The following is a 5,550-nucleotide window of genomic DNA, read 5'->3' as shown; positions in this document are numbered from 1 at the left end:
GGCCTGTTTCCCACTTGATTTGGTCATGTTCCCCCCATCACACTGCAGACATGTTCATTATCATAAGAAATAGATTCCTGTACACGAGTGTGTTGCTAAATCATTCTGTGAATATTTATTTTGTACCCGATATGTATAGAATGAACACCGTTTTAGGAACTGGGGATAAGAGAAGTGAGGAAAACCCACCCTGTCCTCCTGCGTGGAACCAATGTGCTGATTGTCAGTAGGAAAAGACAGATCAATTCAGATAGTGGTGAGTCCTATAAAGCAAATAGGCCTAGTGGAGAAATGGAAATGGGAAGGACACGGCAGGTGAGATTGGACAGCCACTCTGAGAAGCTGACATTTGAGGAGAGCCTTGATAGGCAAAAAAGGGCCCGCTTGGCGAGCATGTTGCTGGGCGGGTGTTTCAGGTTGAGATGGCATATGTGCAAAGGCCCCTTGACCAGTAGGCAGTTGTCCTGTTGGAAGGATGGAAATCAAGCCACTAATTCCTGGAATGTATATAACTCTAGAAAATGTATGGATCACTTGACTTTTGAGAATTCTGGAATTTCTCCCGAGAGTGCTTTCTGGGAGATTGTGCAAGAGCTGTCTTTCCTCTGACCTCGTGGTACTTGTATGGGTACATGTAATATATGTATTTCAGGCAAAGAGAGAATTGCCACAGCCCTTATCTTCACTCGGGGCAACAGATTTCTAAAATTGGCTTAATTCTTGCCTCCTTTAGAGCATGGAACAAGGAATTTAATCCAGCCTTTCAAAAATGTGTTTGATGATGCAAAATGTACATTGTCAGACCCAAATGGACAGATGCGGCATACCTTGGGAGGAAAAGGTCCTGGAGTTTTAAATTTTCATCAAAAGTCCCAAGTGACTTTTAATGGAGTTTAAGAAACATGAGTCTAGTCCAACCTATTTTTTTTTTCATATTTGGGAAAACGTTGCCAAATAGTATGAAGTATTCCCAGGTACTGGGGTGTCTGGCTGGAGCACTTTTCATCCTTCCCCCTTTTGATGTTTCCATAACTCTCTTCTCCAACAGTGAGCCACCAGAAAGGTGGCTCCCATTATCCACAATGTACTATTCTCTCAATCTTAGAACGTACAGAATGTCATTTCAGAATTCCCAACCCATGTCTGCAAAAAGGCTTACTAATCAGAATTCAATAAATGTTTCAAGTTCTTTTTGTCTTGAGCCTTGAGGGCATATGGTCTCAATAGTCTAAATTACTTGGGTTAGTTATGGCCCTTTTATGTGGGTTATTCATTTGAAATATGGTTCAGATCATTTGTTTCTTTTTGTATCAATTTTACAGCCTCTCCCCCCCCCCCAAGCTTGCTGATTTTATTGTTTTTTGAGTATGTAAAACATTAACATCCAGTCATTCATTTTCAAATGGCCTGGGGAGAGTCACATGGCCTGTAGATGTGAGACAGTGCTGCCACTGCCAGCGAGTGAACAGCAGGGCCAGGGACAGAGCTCCCAGAGTGGTGAGTGTTAAGTGTGTTTGAAGTGCCACAGGCATCCTGTCTTCATTTTACCACCTTCCCTCAAATGCTCTGGGCTTTGGCAGCTTTCTGGTCACTCGTGGTTATGAGTCCCACAGCTGGACTTGCATAGCTGAGTGTTCTGAGTTAATTATGGTTTGCATCCCCTGATGTGTCAGCCTCTCCCCTGTGATTTGCATAGGACCCTCCCAGTCCAGTTTGGCAGTTTCTTATAAAGTCAAATTCATACTTACAATAAAGACCGGCAATCCCACCCAAGAGAAATGAAAATCCCTATCTACTTAAAGACCTTTATGCAAAGAATTATAATTGGGGTACCTGGGTGGTTCAGTTGTTGAGCTCTGCCTTTGGCTCAGGTCGTGATCCCAGGGTCCTGGGATCCAGTCCTGCATCTCCCTCTGCCTATGTCTCTGCCTCTCTCTGTCTCTCTCATGAATAAATAAATAAAATCTTTTAAAAAAAGTATACCATAATTGCCAAAAGGTGGAAACAACTTAAATGTCCATCAGCTAGTGTGGATAAACTGTCATGCATTATACAAAGGATTACCACTCAGCAGTAAGAAGGGACCATGTTACTGATATGTGCAACACACACTTAAATCTCAAAAGTATCTTGCTCAGCGAAAGAAGAGACCTTCTGGAAAAGTTAAAACTCTAAGGAAGTCAGAAAAGTGGTTGCCACAGGCTGGGGATAGAGGAAAGTGATTGACCCCAAAGGGGCAGCACAGAGAAAGCTTTGGAGTGGTAGGAGGATTATATATCTGATAGTGGCAGTGGTTACAGGCTGCTGTGTTTGTCAAATACTAACACGGTACAACCGAAAAGGGTGGATTTTACTGGACATAAATTATACCTCCATAGCCTGACTTTAATAGAAGCCTCTCAGTTATACTACCTTTCTGTCTCCTACCATTATCCGTGGTCTGGATATCTAATTCTAGAGGAAAGTGCAAATCTTTTTTTCTTTGTTTAAGATTTTATTTATTCATGAGAGACACACACACACACACACACACACACACACACACAGAGAGAGAGAGAGGCAGAGACACAGGCAGAGGGAGAAGCAGGCTCCATGCAGGGAGCCTGATGTGGGACTCGATCCCCGGACTCCAGGATCAGGCCCTGGGCCAAAGACAGGCACCAAACTGCTGAACCACCCAGGGATCCCCGAAAGTGCAAATCTTTTACTGGCTTTGGGGAACCCTTTGGAGGAAGAGATAATGTGTTAGGTATGAAATGCCTGTTTCTTTTCTTTTCCCTTTTTTATTTATTATTATTATTTTTTTAATTTAATTTTATTTTTTAAGAGAATATGCCAGCGGGGCACCTAGCTGGCTCAGTCAGTCTTTGCCTCAGGTCATGATCCTGGGGTCTTGAGATGGAGCCCCACATCAGGGTCCTTGCTTGCCGGGGAGCCTGCTTCTCCCTCTCCCTCTGCCTGCCGCTCCCCCTGCTTGCACGTGCTCTCTCGCTCTCAAATAAATAAAAATAAAATAAAGAGAATAAGCCAGAGAGCTTTAGTATGATTAGAAGCAAGGAAGAAAAAACTGGCCAGAAGAGCTGGGGGCTCCATGTAACTGGATCCTCAACTGGGTTGGATGCATCGATTCCTTCCAAACATTGACAAGAGCCTCCGTTGCTGGGTGCCAGGGTGCAACAGCACCACCTAGTGAGGCTGTGGTGATAAGCTGGTAGCGGGCACAGAAAAGAACAGTGGTGACCAATCTGAACAAAAGCAACAGGTGCTGGGAAGGTGCAGGGGACCGGGGTGGATGGGGGGACGAGGAGGGTGGTATAGAGTAGGGGCCCAGCATCCAGTGCCAGGTCATTGACAGATCTGCTGAGAACTGAGAGTAAGGAGGCATTGTCAGAGGAAGGCAGGGAGGAGAGCTTGCCAGCAGAGGGACTGCTCCATGAGCCTGGGGCATGGAGAGGTAATGTGGTTGGGGGGGTGTGGGGGGCCATGACAAGTGATGGGCTTGGAGAGGAAAAGCCTCAGAGCCCTGTGGGGGGTGTCTAGCCATGGGGAGCTACTGCAGTGTTAGAAGCAGGGGAGTGACATGACCGGATCTGTGGTTTATGAGTAGGTTCAGAGGGTAGCAGCAGGGAAGCCTGTTGGATTCCTGTTGCAGTCATCCACACTGCAAGATGGTGAGTAGCCAAGGGGATGGAGAGAGATGGATTGAGAGGTTTGAAGGCTATTTAATAGGTAGAACTTTCAAGATGTGGTGAGTGGATGGTTGGAAAAGAAAGAGAGGCAAAAGTCCAAGATGGTACCTGGGACCCTTGGCTTGGGTGGTTTGGGTAGATGGTGATACCATCCACTGTGGGGTAGCAGGTTCAGGGGAAGCAATTAGGGTGCGGTAGGTATGAGGTGCCTATGGGACACCCACACGGAGAATCCAGAAGGCAATTGGACATATAGGTCTGAAGTGGACAAGGACAAATTTGAATGGTATGTAACGCCACGAGAGTGACTGGGGGTGCCTGAGGAGAGGCCTTAGCTAGTGACCAGGTCAAAACCCTAAGCTACAACATTTAAGGGACATAATACAAAACAACACCCCCCCCACAAAAAAAAAACCCAAACAAAACACCTCACAAATGAGTTCTGAGAAAGAGGGGCTTAGGGAGCCTAGGAGGAAAAAAAGATGAAGGCATAGGAAAAGAGGAATCAATATTTTTAGTGCTGTTGAGAGGTCAAGTAAGGTAGGGATGGGGGGTGATGGTCTTGGTGAGAAGAGTTCCAAAGGAGAGACCAAGGCCGCCTGCAGGGTAAAAGAGGTAAGTAGCCAGCAGCCACACCCATTTCCTAAATAACACAAATCCCAACCTGCCATTTAACAACAAACTTCTGATGGTTCAAAGGCCTATACATAAAAAACAACAACAACAAAAAACAAACGAACAAACAAACACACGCAAAAAAACCATAAAAGCATCAGGAAAGACCATCCTTGTGTGGAACAATATGGGCCAGGGATATTAAATTATGTCCATTTCACCGGTGTCCAGTGAGGAGATGGGCCTAGAGCCCCGTGAGAACACAGATGTAGACACAGATTTGAGAGTGATGGGCCAAAGTGGGGTAGAACCTGTCCATTTTAGGAAAGAGCTGCTCTGGCCATTGCTCTTCAAGGGCAAGGCCCAAACTCCATCCGTTCATCTCTGTATGTGGCCACACAAAAATTCAGCGGGGTCATTGAAAAGATCAACTTGGCTTGACTAGCGAATCAGGGAGCATCCCATCCAGCAAGCAGAGAGGTGCTCCCAGGACCCTAAGTGGAAGGGTCTTCATAGGAGGGAGGGTGGGGCCAGGGAGGGGTCAGTGACACAAGAGAAAGGACCTGGGGTGGAAGGCGGTGTGTGGGGGGGTCCTACTCTGGGCATCATCTCCTCTTCCTCTTCCTTTGTGCGGGCAGGGAGATGAGGGGTTGTCGTGACAGGTGCCCTCATGGGTGCCCTGGCTGACCCGTTCTGACCACGCTTCTGGGGGATCCCTGGGTGGCGCAGCGGTTTGGCGCCTGCCTTTGGCCCAGGGCGCGATCCTGGAGACCCGGGATCGAATCCCACGTCGGGCTCCCGGTGCATGGAGCCTGCTTCTCCCTCCTCCTGTGTCTCTGCCTCTCTCTCTCTCTCTCTGTGACTATCATAAAAAAAAAAAAAAACATATATATATATATATATATATATATATATCACAGCGCCGGGGATCAGGCATTGGATGGAACAGCGCGTGTCTGCGGAAGGGCGGGGGCAGCGGCGAGGGAGGTCCGGGGAGGGTGGAGGGCACAGGGGGAGCCCGCGTGCTGCGGGGTGGGGTGGAGGCCAGGGAGGGGGCCCGAGGTGCAGGCACAGCTCCCGGGCGGGAACGCTGCGGGCTGGGGGGGTCCCCTGAGGCCCTGCCCTTCCAGCCGGCTTCCTGTACCGCAGGGAAAAACCCCGCAGCCGCTCGGCGGGGAACGTGGGAGGGGGGCGGGGTCTCAGCGCCTCCGAGGTCCGCCCTGCAGCCCCGCCCTGCAGCCCCGCC

Source organism: Vulpes lagopus, chromosome 2 (assembly GCF_018345385.1).
Source record: "Vulpes lagopus strain Blue_001 chromosome 2, ASM1834538v1, whole genome shotgun sequence".
In the NCBI taxonomy this organism is placed as follows: Eukaryota; Metazoa; Chordata; class Mammalia; order Carnivora; family Canidae; genus Vulpes; species Vulpes lagopus.
Note: the sequence above shows the minus strand (reverse complement) of the source record.